Genomic DNA, 20966 nt, shown 5'->3' with positions numbered 1-20966 from the left:
CAGCAGAAAAACAGTACTCAGACTCCTTGAGATCTACTCTTAGAGGTAGGTGACCCTCCATTCACAGATCTTTCCCCTCAAGGCGGCACTATCTTGTCCCTGACGCACACACTTTCTTTGGGCAACTTGAAGGGTACCTCATGGGCCCAGGATCCACATATGCAGAGAAGGGGTAAACACATCCTCCTTAGCCTACATGATCTTTTCCATAAACTTCTGTTGCTGCGGGCTGCTGAAGGCAGACTTGTCCCTTGCAGAACAGGTCTGACAGAGCTGTGCTGCTAGGGAAACGAGCAGAGAGGTTGGTTCTGGGGGCCAGTGCACCTGCAGAGGCACAGGGCCTTCATGATGCTCCCTGGGGATCAATCCAGGATGGGGATGAGCCACACAATATTTTCAAGGAGAGGGAAAACTCCACCCCTCTCAAAAGGGTAACGGAACGTAGAGGTGGAAACATCTAGGATGAGATCCTTATAGACATTTCCTTCCCTAAAGCACTCCTACTGGGAGTTTGGATCTGGCCCCAGAAATGGGATATAGAATAAAAATGGCTACATGAGATGCTGGTGTTGCCAACCTTCACAAGTTTATCTTGAGTAATGGGATTTTAGCCCCTGCTTGGTGCCAGACTGGTACGAATGATCTGGACAAGTTGGAGAAATGGTCTGAGGTAAACAGGATGAAGTTCAATAAAGATAAATGCAAAGTGCTCCACTTAGGAAGGAACAATCAGTTTCACACATACAGAATGGGAGGAGACTGTCTAGGAAGGAGTATGGCAGAAAGAGATCTAGGGGTCATAGTGGACCACAAGCTTAATATGAGTCAACAGTGTGATACTGTTGCAAAAAAAGCAAACGTGATTCTGGGATGCATTAACAGGTGTGTTGTAAACAAGACACGAGAAGTCATTCTTCCGCTTTACTCTGCGCTGGTTAGGCCCCAACTGGAGTATTGTGTCCAGTTCTGGGCACCGCATTTCAAGAAAGATGTGGAGAAATTGGAGAGGGTCCAGAGAAGAGCAACAAGAATGATTAAAGGTCTTGAGAACATGACCTATGAAGGAAGGCTGAAGGAATTGGGTTTGTTTAGTTTGGAAAAGAGAAGACTGAGAGGGGACATGATAGCAGTTTTCAGGTATCTAAAAGGGTGTCATCAGGAGGAGGGAGAAAACTTGTTCACCTTAGCCTCCAATGATAGAACAAGAAGCAATGGGCTTAAACTGCAGCAAGGGAGATTTAGGTTGGACATTAGGAAAAAGTTCCTAACTGTCAGGGTAGTTAAACACTGGAATAGATTGCCTAGGGAAGTTGTGGAATCTCCATCTCTGGAGATATTTAAGAGTAGGTTAGATAAATGTCTATCAGGGATGGTATAGACAGTATTTGGTCCTGCCATGAGGGCAGGGGACTGGACTCGATGACCTCTCGAGGTCCCTTCCAGTCCTAGAGTCTATGAGTCTATGAAGCTCCAGCATGCATGGAATGGGAAAACCCCTTCTGACTGGCTGCTGTCCCCACTTCCTGGGGAAGAAAAGACAATCAGAGCTTCTACAGGAGGCAAGCAGAGCTCTCCCTGCCTCACCCCTTAGAAACCCAGAGATGTTTCTAGGTAGGCGAGGGGGGGAAGGAGCACCAAACTTCATTTGCACAAGAAATGAGGGAGATTGAGGGAGTTTAGGGTGGCTTTTGTCCTCCTCTCCTTCTGTCTCACCTCCTGCTCCCCCCCACCCTGTCCTTTCTCATCCTTTCCAATGCAGCAACAGCAGGCCTGGGAAAGAGAGAGGAGAACCCCACTTGGAGGTGTGCTCCCCCTTCCCAGGTCTGGGAGGTTGTGTGAGAGAACAACTTCTAAAGTTGTTACCCCTTCCCACTCTGGGATTAGGAGAGGGCTGTGAAGATGCCCTGGAATTGTAGAAAGAGCAAAGATATGCTGGGGGCAGCAGCATATTATTGCCTAGGTCAACAAGGCCTAGGCCTAGGGCGGCAAATTTGCAAGGGTGGCAAATTTGCTCGTGACCCCTCCCCAACTCCACCCCTTCCTCAAATCCCCAGCCCGCCTCCTCCCCCAGGCGCGCCGCGCTTCCCTCCTTCCACATCCCTGCCAGGCTTGCCGCACGAAAGCGCTGGGAGGGAGAGAGAAGCGAGTAGCGATGCACTTGGAGGAGGCAGAGCAGAGGTGAGCTAGGGCCCGCGGGCACGGGGAGTAACCCGGGGAGGTCGAGAACTGCTCCTCGCCCCAGCTCACCTCCGCTCCACCGCTGCCATCCCCCGAGCGCACCACAACTCCCCTTCTCCCTCCTCCCTCCCAGGCTTATCGCGAGGGAGCAGAGGTGAGCTGGCAGGGGGAGGGGCAATTTTTTGAGGGCCTAGGGGCGCCAAATTTGTTAATCCGCCACTGGCTGGGGAGCAAGGGACAAATGTGAGGCTTAGGAGAGGAAATAGGGGTGCAGGATTTTTGTGGGGCTGTGTGGACAGAGTTGCTGTGGGGGGTTTCAAAAACTTATCTGTGGCTGGGGGTTCAGAGTTGACTGATGTAGGGATGTACTGGCCAAAATGGTATTTCTCACTGCCAGCACTAATTGGTATAAACTGGCCATACTAGTTGTCATACACACATTGGGGGTGGGGGCAAGAAGAGTTCAAAAATATCAGAAGACAGCTCAAAAACATTTTTAACTTATTCAAAGTAAAGTGGCCTATTAACACCTCTGCCACTCTACCTTGAAGGGTCCCTTAGAATATGGGCTAACTACTTATGCTAAACAATCTATACAACCTTGCATTTAGCTCTGACACTCAGAGTACCTTTCCCAGACCTGAAGAAGAGTTCTGTGTGGCTGGAAAGTGTGTCTCTCTCACCAACAGAAGTTGGGCCAATAAAAGATATTACCTCACCCATCTTGTCTCTCTAATATCCTGGGACCAACACGGCTACAACTACACCGCATACAACATTGGATCTAACTTGTGACTTTGGAGCTTCAGGTTTAGCAGTACTGGAATACTGTCCCATTTAATTGGCCTTTAAGTCTCTCTTCTAATACTTTAGTAATTAAAATCAACAAAGCTCAAAGATTTCCATTGACATCGAAGAACAGCAGAGAATGGCAGGAGGACAGGCAGGGCATCTTCTGATTGATTCACATAACACATTGATTTCAAATTACACAGTGAATTCACTCGAGAACCTGGCTTCATTGATACTACTTTTTGCTAATATTTTCTAACAGATTCACTCTCTAGTCTGAAAAACAAAACTATATAATCAACAAATTGTAGTCAGCCCCAAAAGCTCCTTATATTAAAGGAATACCGTTATAGGCAAACAACCTTTTCCCCTAGGATCTCACCAACATAATAAGAAACTAATAAATAACAATACTGCCTTTATCTTCTATCTATAACTCTTCACTTTAAGGATCTCAAAATGCTTTACAACCATTACATCATTCGTAAGGCATGAGGGAATGATGACAGTAACAACCTGTGAGACAGGTGGTATTACAATGTGAGAGTTTCCAGTCTGCAAGGGTGGTGGACTGGATAGTGTATCCCTTAGGAAACAGTCAATGTTTCTCAAAGGCTGATACATGGTGGACTAAATTGTAGATGAACGGATTGCAAGCTCTTTGAGCCTAGAAGACGACTCATGAGTACAGTGGTCTGAGGGCAGAGAAACACAATGTGAGGAACCCTGAGATCCAAGGATGGGCCATACCGGTCAAGTGACACTGTAGTACCCTTAATTATGTTACTCATTGCTATTCCAAAACTTCGAGAAAACATTACAATTTCAAAGTGATTAGAATATTTGCATTTCCAAGGTCCTACTTCTTGTAGCAGCACCAAATCATCCCAGATTAGCAAATATTGTGTCTGTTCCAGTGGCTAAACCATTTTTCTACAGTCTGAACAATGCAGTGTCACTGCTGTAAGCTGTAGTGTGTTTGACTAATACTGTACAATACTACAGCTCTATTTTATTAGGAGAGAATTCTCCAAATCCCACCTCTCTCATTCAAAGTCCTGCTTACCAGTGTCTTTTCTTCATTCTCCATGTTTACTTAAAATAATTTTGTAATCAGGAAACATGAGATTTTTTTTTCTTAAGGAAGTTTATTGCTGAAGGTAATGGGGGACATAAATATGCTGCCTGTTTACTGGGACCTATAAACACTTAAGAACACAGGCAATTAATTGTCATTGAGAGAGTAGAAGTGAACTTGGAGGCTTTCTAGCGTATAACTGCAAGTTTACCCATCACTAGAGACATAGCCTAAGGGTAGTCAGGAACACTAGGCCTTAAAACAGGGAACTCAGTGACAATGGCTCACTAGTGGGCAGGGTAGGGTTATGAATAGAGGTGAGCAGGAATAGATAGAGCTCCAGACTAATTTAAAAGGAGTCATCTTTTCTCCTAGACTAAGCAAGATTTTCTTTTGTTTTTCCTTTACTAAACCTGGTTTTGTTTAATTGCTAGCAATAATACTTCGGAGATCAGCTTTTCCATGCAGTATGGTTTAGTGGTTAAGATCCAGAACTGGAGGCTTGTCTACACAGGGAAATTTACCAGCGTAATTATATGATATCATTATACCTCTACAGTTTTACCGGCATAACTCCTCATTGTAGACATTCTGCAATAATTATGCCAGTAAATTTCCTCACATGAACAAGCCCTAGGTATCAAGAAACCGGTGTTCGGTTGCCACCTCTGCCTGCTGTATGACCTTGAAGAAGTCTTTTCCCCACTCTGTTTTCCTTTCCCACTTTTGTCTGTCTGGTCTATTTAGCACTGGCCTGCTAAACCCAGCATTGTTAGTTCTATCCTTGAGAGGGCCATTTAGGGATCTGGGGCAAAAAAAAATAGTTGGGGACTGGTCCTGCTTTGAGCAGGGGTTGGACTAGATGACCTCCTGAGGTCCCTTCCAACCCTGATATTTTATGATTCTATTTAGACTGGAAGCTCTTCAGGGCAGGATCTTTTACTATATGTTTGTACGTTATCTGGCACATTGGGGTCTTGCTCAGTTTTGGTAGGGCACACAAGCACTACTAAAATACAAATTATTAATATTGGTCAGTCATGATTCTTGAAAAAAAAATAATGATAGAGTTGTGCATAGTCAGTTCAGGGGAAGTTTCACTACCATTAAATATAACATTTTCAATTTTTTCCCCACTCTTCTTCATCTGCCACTAAGGGTACATCTACACTATGGGATTATTCTGATTTTACATAATCCGGTTTTGTAAAAGAGATTGTATAAAGTCGAGTGCACGCGGCCACACTAAGAACATTAATTCGGCGGTGTGCATCCATGGTCCGAGGCTAGCGTCGATTTCTGGAGCGTTGCACTGTGGGTAGCTATTCCGTGGCTATCCCATAGTTCCCGCAGTCTCCCCCGCCCCTTGGAATTCTGGGTTGAGATCCCAGTGCCTGATGGGGCAAAAATCATTTTCGCGGCTGGTTCTGGGTAAATGTCATCAGTCATTCCTTCCTCCAGGAAAGCAATGGCAGACAATCATTTCGCGCCCTTTTCCCCTGGATTGCCCTGGCAGACGCCATAGCATGGCAACCATGGAGCCCGTTCAGCTTTTTTTTACTGTCACCGTATGTGTACTGGATGCCGCTGACAGAGGCGATACCGCAGCGCTACACAGCAGCGTTCATTTGCCTTTGCATGACAGCAGAGACGGTTATCAGTCGTTCTGTACTGTCTGCTGCGCCATTGTAAATTGGCACTGAGATGATGGTTATCTGTCATTCTGTACCGTCTGCTGCTGTCATGGGTGCCCCTGGCTGAGGTCGACGGGAGGCGCAAAGACAAAAATGGGAATGACTCCCCGAGTCAATCCCTCCTTTATGGTATCTGAAAATAGAGTCAGTCCTGCCTAGAATATGGGGCAAGTGTACTAGAGAACTGGTGTATCAGAGAGCACAGCCGCTCCATGTCAGATCCTGCAGACATGATGAGCTGCATGCCATTCTAGGGTGTGCCCCTGCAACAACCCCACCTGTTGCTTCCCTCCTCCCCAAACCTTCCTGGGCTACCGTGGCAGTGTCCCCCCAATTTGTGTGATGAAGTAATAAAGAATGCAGGAATAAGAAACACTGACTTGTTACTGAGATAAAATGAGGGGGAGACAGCCTCCAGCTGCTATGATAGTCCAAGCAGGACATTAAGTGGTGTGGGGGAGAGGAGCCCAGCATCCCGCTGCTATGATAGTCCAGGCAGTACAGAACCTTTTCTTTACACATGAAAGGGAGGGGGCTGATGAAGCTCAGCCCCCAGTTGCTATGATGAGGATGGTTACCAGCCGTTCTGTACCATCTACTGGGAATGACCGGGAATCATTCCTATTTTTACCCAGGTGCCCCCGGCTAGACTCACCTGAGGCCAGCCAGGAGCACTCACGGGCTCATGACCAGGATGGCTATCAGTCCTACTGCACTGTACCATCTGCCACCGGGGAGAGGAGGAGAGAGGATGCTACTGTTTACTGCTGCAGCACCATGTCTACCAGCAGCATGCAGTATACATAGGGTGACATATAAAAAAGTCAAGAAACGATTTTTCCCCCTTTTCTATCACAGAGGGGGAAGGGTGGTAGATTGATGAGATAGACCCTGAACCACCCCGGACAATGCGTTTGACCCTACAGGCATTGGGAGCTCAGCCAAGAATGCAAATAATTTTCAGAGACTGTGGGGACTGTGGGATAGCTGGAGTCCTCGGTACCCCCTCCCTCCCTCCATGAGCGTCCATTTGATTCTTTGGCTTTCCATTACGCATGTCACGCAGCACTGTGCTGTGGACTCTGTATCATAGCCTGGAGATTTTTTTCAAATGCTTTGACATTTCATCTTCTGTAATGGAGCTCTGATAGAACAGATTTGTCTCCTCATACAGCGATCAGATCCAGTATCTCCCGTACAGACCATGCTGGAGCTCTTTTTGGATTTGGGACTGCATCACTACCCGTGCTGATCAGAGCTCCACGCTGGACAAACAGGAAATGAAATTCAAAAGTTTGCAGGGCTTTTCCTGTCTACGTGGCCACTGCATCCAAGTTCAGATTGCTGTCCAGAGCAGTCACAGTAGAGCACTGTGGGATACCGCCCGGAGGCCAATACCGTCGATTTGCAGCCACACTAACCCTAATCCAATATGGTAATACCGATTTTAGCACTACTCCTCTTGTTGGGGAGGAGTACAGAAACCGATTTAAAGAGCCCTTTATATCGATATAAAGGGCCTTGTTGTGTGGACGGGTACAGCCTTAAATCGGTTTAATGCTGCTAAAATCGGTTTAAATGCGTAGTGTAGACCAGGCCTAATACTACTCATTGTGAGAGGCACCTCCCCACTCTCTCCATCCCTCCACCAGCCGCCGTCCCTCCGAGATTAAGTTTGTCCACACAACTCTGGCTGGGAAAAAAAGGCCAAAATAAGCCCTCCCAAGCAATTTCAATTCCTGAATCAGACTTTTTAAAAAAAAAGACAGTACTCTACATTAATATTCTATTTTGGCCCAGAGCTGGTTAAAAAAATGGCCTGTTTTGAAAATGAAAATTTATTTAAAATGTTTGTGTTCTTTTTATTTTGCTTTTAAAAAACAAAACCCTAAATAAAATTAAAACTAAAAAAAATGGTTTAATTTTCGGTTCCTCGATTTATGCTTTTTCCTCCCCGCCAGCTTTCTCTCCCCATCTTTTTTCAGTGTCAAAATGAAAAAAAAAAAGGAAGGAAAAAAGGAAGACAAAAGAAGGGAAATTAACATTCAATTACATTAAAAATGATTAAATAATGAAAAAAATCACTACATACAAAATGTTTGCAAACATTTTTGAACACGAGATTAATCCTTTTTTAAAAACCTGCAGAAAAAGTTTTTCAGGAAAAAAAAACATTTTCAACTAGTTCTCTGTTAAGTAACTGCAGTCTCTTTTAAACTGAACTGTCAGGGTAGGAAATGCAGAACTGCTTTTTGGGTTGTCTACAGTTCTAGCCAAATAATCCCTGTATTTATTCACAGTTTATACCATACAAAGTATTTTGTAAACAAACAAAAAATACAAGACATAGTTAACCAGAATCTTGGACGTGGAAAAAATGTTATTGTTTCTTTCCCACCTAAAACACAATCAGGAAGGGAAGTGGAAAGCATGTGAAAACATTTACTTGAGCCTCAAGAGCAATGTTATCAGCACGGAAAGTTTCTCATTGTATTAGAAGAGAAATTAAGTTTCTATTAACACAGAATCAAACACATATGTGTAATGATTTTAAAACAAATTGTAAAGGACAAGGAAAAATCTCTTCAGTTATTTCCTATCCAGCAAAATGAGAAAGTGTCTGCTTTGTGGAGATGTACATGAAAGGACCAAAAAAATTTAAGATAGTCCCCCTCCTGCTGGGGGCATAAACTGAGTATTCTTTTGCTCAACACAGTTGAGCAACACCTTTTTCTATAGATGATGGCATTTTATGTAACAAATGGCTTCCAGCTACCACAGGACCAGTGCAACCTGCCATGCAAAATTAAACTTAATGTCACGCCAGGTTACTGTCCATCATAACCAAAGAAAATGTATTGAATTTAATATGTTTGGTTGGGAAAATCTGTATTTTGTTAGCTGTAGTGTAACTCATTATCCATTATACAGTATCAAGCCCATTCGAGGCAGCCCATAAAGTATAAATGTTCAACTTCCCAATCCCATACATATCAACTTTCCAGAACAGGAATGATAGTGGATACACAACATATACACACATTAGGGCTGGAGAGAAGCAAAAGCTACCACTTGCCTGTCAAAAGGCCAAGAAAATTCACAGTGGTTGGAGGTTTTTCATTTACTAGAAAGAGTCAAATGCTAATTATGGTACTTTTCCTTCCTTTTTCTGACTTGCTTCCTCCCACCACCACCCTCAATTCACAAAGTCATCTTCATACGATGCCTTTTCCCCTCTCAAAAATTCCTTAAATCCTAGCTGTTCTTCACCTAACACCCATTGCTCTTTAAGATGACACTTTTCTGATTTGGCTTGTCTGCCTTCCTTCCCTTCTTACTTGGGCCAGGAATCTGACAGCTAACTCTCTTAGGCACCTTTGAAAATATCAGCCCCTTCTCTCTTCATGTTCAGTGTTTCCATCTCCCTTTCTTCTTGGCCCATCACCTCTCTCAGCTGTCCATTCACTAAGACTCCTCTGTTCTACAGTCTCTCTCTGCTGGGCCCAAGCAGCGTAGAGGATGAAGCTGCCTGACGTGAATGTAGAGGGGACAAGCGTTTGACCTGGGAAGCAGGGAAGGAGGAATAGACTGAGACATGGATCCTGGGAGGGAGAGAGACTGCAACTGGCAGCAGAGGAAGTGAAAACTGGTCCTGGGAGTAGAGGGAGCCAGGAGGACATGCAACTGGCTGGGCAGAGAGACTGGGACTGAAAGTCAGGGAGGGAACTGAGGAGGCAGAAAAGACTGAGTTACAGTAAATAGGGGTAGACAGAGATAAGATGAGGAGTGAAGGGGGAGGCTGTAAGTTAGTGGGCAACAAAGGGGGACTGAGACCCAGTGTAATGGGCTGGGGAATGAGGAGGGAAGGCAGACAGATCTGGTGAGGAGTCAGGATGTGGGGGAGAACTAGCACTGCTAGGCAAGGGAAAGTGACAAGGAGGACGGGGTTGGGGGGAGACACACTGAGATTGAACAAGAAGCTTAGGAGGAAGTTTGGGACTGGAAGACAGGATGGTGGAGAGAAACAGATCGGATGAGGAGATGGAAGAGGGGTGAAGAATTGGAACTGGCTGGGCAAGGAGACTTGGAGCATGGAGAGAACTGGGAATGGCAGGGAGAAAAAACTGGGAATGAGAGTTGGGTGAGACTGGGACTGCAGGAGTGAGACTAGAACTTCCTGGGGGAGAGACTAGGGTTGAGTTGAGAAGCCTGCGGAATTGAGACTGAGGCTGGCTAGATGAGAATTGGCTGGGACGAGGTAGGAACGCCACAGGGACAGGCTGGAAGGGATAGGATGGGAGGGGTAAAAGTTTGGGGCAGATGGGCAGACGAGTTTGTGCCCATTACAGTTCACTCTGCTCCAGAATCATCCCTCTGTTGTCAGCAAGTATCTGTGAAATACACTGGCAAACACACTGGCATTCCCCTTTAATGCTGGTCCACACAGAGGATAACAAAATACTATTGCTATCAGTTACTCCATTAGCTCAAGTGACAGAGTTCTGTGTGGTGGATCTAAAGGTTCCAACCCAGCTGATGAACCACATGAGTATCAGTATGATGCCACAGGATGCAATGTCTTTTTTCAATGTGCTTTTTTGAAAACCTAGGAAATTACACACAAAAATCTATATTAACAAAGAAGAAAAAAACAAGAAGAATGTGACCATGCAACTAAGACTGTATCATAGTACAAGGGAGTCCATAACTGGAAATGTTGAAAGGGAAACCTTAATTCTGGCATTTCCTAACTTTTGAGTGCTTGACTTTGCAACTTGAATAATGTTTCTTAACATAGAATCTCCAGGTACTAGCTGCAGTCTTCACATTTCCTTGTTCCTTTCAGATTACTTTCAGAATTGAGCATGATAAAGTCATGGTCTCCTTGATTGACAACCAATATACAAAGGAGCATGGCTTAGTTATCTTCCTCTCCTCCCTCCTCCTCCTTCCTGTGCCCCATAATAGCTGAGACTATCGGAGGTGCTCTTGCAGACAATTCCCAGATTTCAACTATTGGGCTGGCAGGCAAGGCATTTTCTATGGAAGCTGTGTAGAGTTTGGTCTAATAGAGACCCACATTGGTCTAACAGAGCCCAAATTCACCTTTCAGGACAAACTGCAGAGCTCATCCAGTCAGTCAGGCTTTTGGCCACGAGAATGGCATTACCCATTTTCTTGAGCCTCTCTGGGTTGACATTGTGTCAGTTATTTGTGTTGTAATTGTCTTAATGGCTGTGCAAGCATCTCCAGATGATAGGCACGTTTTGCAACTGGAAAAATACATTGTTATGCAGTGCACAGAGTACACACAGTATCCTAACAGTGTACGTTTATGGCTAGAAAGAGCCAAGATTAATAAGGTTTGCCTTGGCCTTCATGCAGACACATTAACTATTTTAGCTAAAAATGTCAATCCTCATCAGCTGCTTAGCTGTTGTTCCCAAACTATACTAATATTTATGTTGTTTGCAGTGTTGTTGTAGCTCTGTCGGGCCAGGATATGAGTGAGACAGAGTAGGCGAGAGAATATCTTTTATTGGACCCATAAAATTGAATGAAGTTGGTCCAATAAAATATATTACCTCACCAATGCTGCCTCTCTAATATTTAAAAATATTCTGTAGAACTGTCCTGATTTCTTGTCCTTCTAGCTATTGTGGGTCACCATAAAGCTGTTGCAAGTCTCTAAGCCTCTGCATCATCCTACCTGTCTGGAATTGGAATGTGTACTGCGCAGCAACCTTCACTGTGATATCTGCATGCTTATTTGCATGTGGTTCTCTTGGCATTTGGGGAGAAAAAAATATCTTTTTGCAATAATGAGTAGTCACTATTTATGGTAAGCCTACTGGCTCAGATAGCTGTGCAGTACTGACTTCACAATTCCAGCTATCTGACCCCAAAATAGTCATCATGGTCTTGGTGGGAAAGAGACACTACTGTTAAATAAGAGCGAGTCTCCATGCTATGCACCTGTAATGGCAAATGAAGTGTGCCACAGGTATAACCATGAAAAGCAGAAGATCAAACAGGAGGAAATAGTTATTGAGAATGAGCAAGCAAATGAAAGATCTCCCCCCCTCTAGACTGGACCTCGCCAGTCCAAGTTTCCACTCCTCAGACTTCTGATCCCAATTCTAGTCTCTTTGCCCATGCCGAGCAACCTTAATAATAGGCAGTACCAGCAGCCCTGCTTAAAATACATACAAGTTATCATAACCTTAGTCCCAGATTTGGACCTTAGCGTCCAAAATATGGGGGTTAGCATGAAAACCTCCAAGCTTAGTTACTAGCTTGGACCTGGTACCTGCTGCCACCACCCAAAAAATTAGAGTGTTTTGGGGCACTCTGGTCCCCCTGAAAAACCTTCCCTGGGGACCCCAAGACCCAAATCCCTTGAGTCTCACAACAAAGGGAAATAATCCTTTTTCCCTTCCCCCCTCTCTGTTCCCAGTCCTGGAAACAAAAAGTACTTTCCTATTCCCCCAGAGGGAATGCAAAATCAGGCTAGCAAATCCAACACACAGATCTCCCCGATTTCTTCCTCCCACCAATTCCCTGGTGAGTACAGACTCAATTTCCCTGAAGTAAAGAAAAACTCCAACCGGTCTTAAAAGAAAGCTTTATATAAAAAGAAAGAAAAATACATACAAATGGGCTCTCTGTATTAAGATGACACAACACAGGGTCAATTGCTTAAAAGAATATTGAATAAACAGCCTTATTCAAAAAGAATACAAATCAAAGCACTCCAGCACTTATATTCATGCAAATACCAAAGAAAAGAAACCATAGAACTTACTATCTGATCTCTTTGTCCTTACACTTAGAAACAGAAGACTAGAAAGTAGAAACTACTTCTCCAAAGCTCAGAGAAAACAGGCAGACAGACAAAAGACTCAGACACAAACTTCCCTCCCCCCAAAGTTGAAAAAATCCGGTTTCCTGATTGGTCCTCTGGTCAGGTGCTTCAGGTGAAAGAGACATTAACCCTTAGCTATCTGTTTATGACACAAGTGATAAATATATTTGACACATATTGAAATAAAAGAAAAGGAACTAATAACTCCGAAATGGAGATCTGAAATGGACTCTAGAAATCAAAGGGTTAGTAGCCACATGAGAATCTCCTCACAGCTTATTAAGTTGGGTAAATTGGTGGGGACAATGGATTTCTTTGAATTTTATGGATGATTAAATTAGAAGCACGAGCCATCATTTTTAAGGAGCTCTCTAGTACCTGACTTTACCTATGCTTCCTTTTGTTTTGATGAACATCATAAAGCTACCTCAACATTCACCTTCAAATCCTTCCTTAAAACTCTCCTTTGCAGTAATGCCTACAAAACAATTGACAACAGTTAGGGCTGTTGGTGTGCTAAGACCACTGCTTATCAGGCTGACCTGTCATAAACAGATAGCTAAGGGTTAATGTCTCTTTCACCTGAAGCACCTGACCAGAGGACCAATCAGGAAACCGGATTTTTTCAACTTTGGGTGGAGGGAACTGAGTGTTTTTGTCTTTGTTTTCTGGCTGCCTGCTTGCTCTGAGCTTTGGAGAAGTAGTTCTACTTTCTAGTCTTCTGTTTCTAAGTGTAAGGACAAAGAGATCAGATAGTAAGTTCTATGGTTTCTTTTCTTTGGTATTTGCATGAATATAAGTGCTGGAGTGCTTTGATTTGTATTCTTTTTGAATAAGGCTGTTTATTCAATATTCTTTTAAGCAATTGACCCTGTGTTGTATCATCTAATACAGAGAGAACATTTGTACTTATTTTTCTTTCTTTTTATATAAAGCTTTCTTTTAAGACCTGTTGGAGTTTTTCTTTACTTCAGGGAAATTGAGTCTGTACTCACCAGGGAATTGGTGGGAGGAAGAAATCAAGGGGAGATTTGTGTGTTGGATTGCTAGCCTGACTTTGCATTCCCTCTGGGGGAATAGGAAAGTACTTTTTGTTTCCAGGACTGGAAGCAGAGAGGGGGAGTCACTCTGTGTAGTTTCACAGAGCTTGTGTCTGTGTATCTCTCCAGGAGCATCTGGAGGGGGGAAGGGAAAAAGGATTATTTCCCTTTGTTGTGAGACTCAAGGGATTTGGGTCTTGGGGTCCCCAGGGAAGGTTTTTCAGAGGGACCAGAGTGCCCCAAAACACTCTAATTTTTTGGGTGGTGGCAGCAGGTACCAGGTCCAAGCTGGTAACTAAGCTTGGAGGTTTTCATGCTAACCCCCATATTTTGGACGCTAAGGTCCAAATCTGGGACTAAGGTTATTACATGACCAATATTATAAAACTGTTTATTCGTACTCCCCACCTGTCTGTGTTCATCTGTAGTCTTGTCTTGCACTTTGACTGTATGCTTCTTGGGGTAGGGGCCATCTTTTGGTTCTGTGTTTGTACAGCACCTAGCACAATAGGGTCCTGATCCATGACGAGGACTCTCATGCACTAGGGTAATACAGATAAATAATAATAATAAATAGCTACAGCCATGTGAAAGTGGTGATTTGGAGTGATAACCCAGGCACATCCTCTTAATGAAATACTTTAATGGCATGGGGAGGAGTGTATAGTTCACGTGCAAAGCTGCCTGAAAATCTGGGGCCACATTCACAGCTAGGCATTACATGGTCACTTGTGGAGTACAACAGTGGACATGGACAGAGGAAGGATACTTGTATTGGTGAGGCACTGGACTGGAAATCAGAAAATCTGGGTTCTGTCCCTGACTCTGCCATTGACATCCTGTTCATCCTTAGACAGAAGTGTCTTCTGAGACTAAATTCACTGATGTGCTCATGTATGTAGTAATGAGCATCATAAACAGCCTATAAATGTAATGGCTTGACATAATTTTTTAAGGTGCAGCCTCTTAAGTTCCATGAGGGATTGCTTTCATGTTCCTTTGAGGACGGGAGAGGTGTCTGCCTCAGCTGATGGCATAAGATTAATTTGGGTCCGCCTCTGCTTGTATGGAATCTGGAAAAGCAATCATACATATTTTAATTTAAATTCAGCATCTGCCAACTGTCATAATAAAGAAGAACTTCCTTTATTTACACAGTATTTTATTTTGTTTTTATGATTGTTCCAATTATGTGGAGTCAGGATCTAGAAAGCATGGAGAAATACAGATAGGAGGGGACATCTTTAAAACATGCAACAAAACTCTCAGGTCCTGAAATGCACTCCAAAACTGTACATGTAATCACTACAATCACCCAGATAGACCACACTGTAGATAGCAAATAAAACTCATGTGTACATCTGGTAATTACATGACTAAACAAGCACGGGGTATGCAGCTATACAATTTGCAAGTAAACTCTAAGAGAAAGGGTGGTCCTGTGGTTAATGCACTGGATTGGGCCACACTAGATCTGGGTTCAGTTTCCAGTTCTGTGCAAACCATTTAAAGCCGTGTGCCTGAGATCACCATCTTTACAAAGGAGATACTAATACTTTCTCCCCCCCACCACTAGACTAGTGGTCCCCAACCTTTTTTGTATGGTGCGTGCCACACGACAAGCCATGGAGGACTGTGGCGGCAGACGAGCATCCGCCAAAATGCTGTCGACAAGTGGAAACATCAATAGGCATCACCGCCGAAATACCACCGACAAGCATCATCATCCAGAGGCGTTGCCGTCAAAATGCTGCAGAAAATCGGTGGCATTTTGGCGCCAACGCCTCTAGATGACGCTGCTTGTCGGTGGCATTTCAGCGGATGCTCATCTGCTGGCCAGTACGCAGGCACACTTAGACGCCTCAGCGGGCGCCATGGCACCCCTGGGCACCGCATTGGGGACCCCTGACCTAGACTGTAAGCTGGCGGGTGGGAGAGGAGAGAATATATAAGTTACTATGTAGACAGAGCCCGATCTCAGTTTATGGCCCAAGAAAATAATAATAAATAGTAGTAAAATCTATAGGTACATCTAGTAACTGCATGTCAAAGCAGGCTCTTTTGTATATAATTGCCCAGTTCACAAGTAAACTCTGATTATCTGATCTCTGAATTATCTGAAGTATGAGAAATTCATATAGGAACTGAAAGGTAGCGTTTCAGGCAAACAAATATCTGGTTAAATGAGTTTGCTTGTGCAGTTCTGTGCATGTATTTTACAGGTGCAACTCAGAGTCTATGTTTGAAAACTTGCCCCATTAAGAATATGCTCATTGATAAACCAACCAGCCTGCAGAATATAAAAGCATAGCAGAAGTTCGTGCTAGTGTTGGTTCTAGGTAAGCACCAAGTCCTAAATTATTTGCAGTGATTTCTTAAAATCTTTGTAAGCTCTTTATTGCTCATTAGTCAAATTGCTTCTCTCATAAACCACCATAAACTCCTTTCCTTTAAAACAATTCAGAAGTATCACAGAAGATCCAGGTTGGAAGGGACCTCAGGAGATCATCTAGTTCAACCCCCTGCTCAAAGCAGGACCAATCCCCAGACAGGTTTTTACCCCACTTCCCTAAATAGACCCCCCTCACAGATTGAACTCACAACCCTAGGTTTAGCAAGCCAATGCTCAAATTACTGAGCTATCCCTTCCAACAGAACACTATTCAACAGTTTAAGATTGCTAAACCACCAAAAAAAAAAAAAAAGCATCTGTTCAGGCTACTCAACATAAAGGCAGCAGATAAGAAGGGAAAATTAAAGACATAAGCAAAATCTATTTGCTGTGTCTGAAACATTGGAAAGATCTGACTGTTTAGATTAGATGTAACAAAGCTAAGGAAATAGTAACTGTGGTTTCTACAAGAGCTGATAATTAAAATACAATTATCTATCCCAACAAGAAGCAAGTGCATAAGTAATTACTGCCTTTCTAGGAAGCAACCCTACTTACTGTATTGCAGTTATTCGAGCAGATGCAAATTCAGTGAATGGACAAAGAATCAGCTCAGGTATTACCCCTGATGTCTACATTCCCAGAGAATTAAACAGTCTCAGCAATTAGCAAAAGATTTTAAAAAAAAATTTTTTTTAAAAGGGGGAACAGCTTTTTGTGGAGGATTTGAATGGGAAGAATGAAGTGAAGAGTAAGTACCCTCCTTCCTTGCCTCACTGGAACCGTCTGTGTTATTAGTTGAATGCCTGGCCACTGGGATGTCTCAGCAATGGTGAGGCCTGTGGTGAAGCAGCAGTCTGGACACTACCAATAAGTTGTTAATTTTGGTAAGTAAGTTATGCTAAGGCAGCTGCGGTGGAGAAAAAAAGGTTGTAATAATATTGCAATGTAACATTATGAACAACATTCATAATACCATAAACATCAATTACTTTTCAAAAGAATGCTACTGATATAGCAAAAAAATATTGCCTCATATTTTATTAAGGCTCAAGATACAATGACAGCTCAACAGTAAACTGTATGTAACAATTATTCATAACAGGTTTTACAGCAGGCTAGGATAGTTTCTTGCTTGTATCCTTTTGGCATTCACTTATTTTATTGTAATGACAAGGGCACAGCACACGTTCACTGCCATACCTCTAACTATACATACAAGCCACGTTTCACTGTTGCATTTACCACTGTCTCCGATTGTCCCTGTACTTGCGCTTTGTATTTCTCAATGAAATACATTTAACAAACAACATAAAAAAGGAAATCAAAATGAGCCTCAGATAATCTTGTTCAGGGCAACAGAGAATAATGACTGTGCTTTCAATGAGGGGCATAATTACAACAAGCTGTTCAAAGGAACTTTAAAAAGGTTTGGGGGCTGGGGAATTAAAAACTATTTACCTCTACCAAAGCAGAATGAATAGGGGTAATGAGTAATAACCCTGAGAAAATGACAACAAAGGGGGACATTCTCAGCACCGTGAGTGGGAAATTAATCAAGTCCCTCTATTGTTAACAGGTGTTACACAATAAATTCCCTGTGTTCCACTCTGACAAGGCATCACTAACATAGAAGAAAAGGAAAAAAGTTTTAATAAGAAATAAATAAAAATAACACTACATCATACTTACATGGTAGCCTACACAAATATCCCAAGGCACTTCTCAATCCAACACAGGCAAAATCAATGTCCAGGTTAAACATCTTATCATATTTTGATTTAAAATCTTGGAGAGAGACAATTTTCTAAATTAAAAAGTAGGCAATGGTTCCAGATTATGAAACATGAATACTAGATCAATTTGGCCAATGCTAAATGATCTTCAAATAACTACATAATATAATATCTAATACATTAATAGAATCTCCACGCTGAGATGTACAAAGTTTTACATCTTGATTACACCTATTATACATGCACTGAGTCAGTGAATATTCAGTTTAAGACAGAGGAGCATGATGCAGTTGTGTAAACAGAAGACTTGAGCTAGGAAATCTTTAGTTCTAAAACCAGGTCCAACCTTGACTCTCATGTGGCCTAGAGAAAGTTGCTGAACCTCTGTTCTAGTTTCCCCTTCTCTAAAACGGAGATACTACTACTTGTCTATCAACCTTACAGAGATGCTGGAAGGATTACTTACAGCACTTTGAAAAAGGAAAGTATTCTGTGTTTCCATTTTTGAAATAATGAACAGATGATTTTTCTACATGGATATTTTCTCTCTCCTCCTTTGTATATCAATTCCTCATCAATGCAGCAAAATAAAAGACCGATATACAAATCGAAGGCAATTTTTCAATGAATCTTTGTTTCACATTCCCAAAGTAATCCACAGATATCTAGGATTTTCAATATATGCTAGCTTCCATTATATCCTTTCCAGTTTAGTTGAGTACTGAAGAAATAGCAGGGACAAAAAAAAGCCTTATGAACAGCTGTTTACAGCATCATATATTATATTCCCTTCTCCTTGTAAAGTATTATAGGACAATTAATGCCTGTTCTCTCTCTTCAGGAAGGGACTGTTCAAAATGCCTTACAACTCTGAATAGGAAAGTGATAAGCAAAACAGAGACTGATCCACAGGCCCAGTTCCATGCAAAGGTCATAAGTACTTAAATGTTACTGTTTAAGCAGAGCAATTAATGCACAGAAAAATCTGCCTCATTAATCAAGTAACTATGACACAGTTGGATGGAAGTATTATGCTTTATGAGATAAATATTTTAACCAAGTCTTCAAATTGTCTCAGGCAACTATAATTCAAAGGAGCACACATGAAATGATCATTTCGCCTTTGTGTCACCGCTCCAATCCACGTAAACGACTGCCATCAAAAAGCTTTTCAGTGACATTAAAAATCTCAGTCAAGTTGGTAGTGGGCTGATGCCAGTGGCGCTGTTGCCAACTGTGATACCTGTACATGGTACATTCAGCAGGGAGGGCAGCTAAAGAGAGGTGAGCCTCTGCGGTCCCTCTGGAATAAGGCTGATGAATTAGCTGGATGAAGCAGGGAAACTTTGCATTACCATTGTACTTGTTCTATGGAGAAAGAGGATTTCAGCCACTTGTGTTACAGGTTCTCAAACAGATCCATGCATGACTGGTTTCCCACTCAGCATTTGTTAGTGGTTCATGGAGTGGTGGTCAGTGACATATGCTGCTGCTGTCCTTCTCGTCTCCAGCTGATAAATTTAAATAAGCCAAAAATACCTTAAATACTTACCTAATATCACTTCGCCATGTAACCAGTTGATGTAGCTGCTACAGGATGCTATGCAATTGTTAGAGAGGAGTTGGTCAGTACAAGTGTTCCAAATACAATGTCTCTATTAAGACACAGTGCATTCGGAGACAACATGGGAACCCGTCTTCTAGGTGGTAAGTTTGCCAATTTCTACAGGTACTATGCTCATTCTAAAAAAGAAGAAAATATCTTTGGAAATAAATAGTATTTTTCAACTGATTGAAATCAAAAGCCCTTAAGAGATCTTTTCTGTATAAATAAGTACTACATCAAAGTCTAAAGGGAAGGATCTCAAAAGCACAAAATCCAGTTGACTTTCAATCAGAGTTGGGCATCTAATTCCCCTCTCTGCCTTTGAAAATCTGTCTCTAAAAGTTTTCAGAGCTTTTATCATGTAGTTTAGTTTGTTTCTCAGTTAATGCAATTAAAAGTAATGCCACATAAATCAGATAATCATGGGCCTTAGCTAAATCAATAGAACTATGATTTACAGTAGCTGAGTATTTTGGCCCATATTCTCAAGCACATGGAACTAAGAACAAATATAATACTGCATAGTAACTTGCTCTTTAGAACACAAGCATTCTGATCCAGTAGCATGAAATTTTAAGGAATCAATTTGTGTCTTGAAGCATGCGTGCGCGCGCACACACACACACACACACACACACAAGCTTGTATATTCAGACTACATGCTTAGAATACATACAAACTCTTGTTTGTCGTTCATGCTGAGCAGGCAGGCCTATCCTTCTTTAATCTAATCAACTTCAGAGTGATTGTGCAACCAACAGCTGTGTCAGAGCAACTGGAAAAATAGATTCAGAACAAAGGGGAAGACCCATTTCAACAGGGCTTCTCTCGCTAGTACATAAACTCTGCTTTGGCAGAATGTATAAATATTTCATTCACTATTTTGTATTGTATTCCCTCTGTGATTTATACTCAAACCAGTTTCTTTTAAAGGTGCATTAATGCCTTCTTTTTACTGCATCCCTTCTAAACTTTTCCCTTTGCTTAATGGGCCTGAAGGGATTAAACCCTTAACAGAAAAATGCATCTGTTGTACATAACATCACAGTATTAGACTATCATAATACCAGCTCATTTATTTTCATTTTGTGGAAGTACATCTGCCTTTGGGAACGAAACTATGGAGTTATATTTTCTTCCTGATGCTCCCTTTCATTCACAATGAATATGTGTATGAGTATGATATTAAAGAGGGACACTCATGTTTAAACTAAACTCCAGAAACACAGAGCCCAATTGTTGCAGTGATTTTTCAGACCCCTTTATTCTGAAAACTTAGTTGAGCTGATCAAGTTCCTTCTATTACAAAGAGAAAGTTATCTGCATTCTCTGCACCTGTCAAGGTTATGGACACCAATAATGCAGAACTGGATTGAATAAAGTTCTTCTTGGCTTGGGTAAATTTGTAACAAGAAGTGAGAGAAAGGAAACTCCCAAATTCAGAGAGGTCAGCTCTGATTTTGCTTCTGGGAGAAACATTAAAACATCCAACACCGTCTCAAACAATACTTCCTATTTAACTGGTTAAGTCTTGGAGTGTCTCTCATTTACAGCAGATAACAGTTGGGTGTATATTTAAATGTCA

The 20966-nt window shown here is 42.3% G+C and overlaps 1 protein-coding gene across 5 annotated transcripts in view; it reads right to left on the bottom strand.

The window, feature by feature from the left end:
* Positions 1 to 20966, bottom strand: part of RBMS3 (RNA binding motif single stranded interacting protein 3) — a 977979-nt gene that overhangs the window by 589638 nt on the left and 367375 nt on the right. The window lies entirely within an intron of this gene.

The sequence above is a fragment of the Gopherus flavomarginatus genome, chromosome 2, assembly GCF_025201925.1.
Source record: "Gopherus flavomarginatus isolate rGopFla2 chromosome 2, rGopFla2.mat.asm, whole genome shotgun sequence".
Taxonomy (NCBI): domain Eukaryota; kingdom Metazoa; phylum Chordata; order Testudines; family Testudinidae; genus Gopherus; species Gopherus flavomarginatus.
This window is presented reverse-complemented; position numbering and strand designations above follow the sequence as displayed.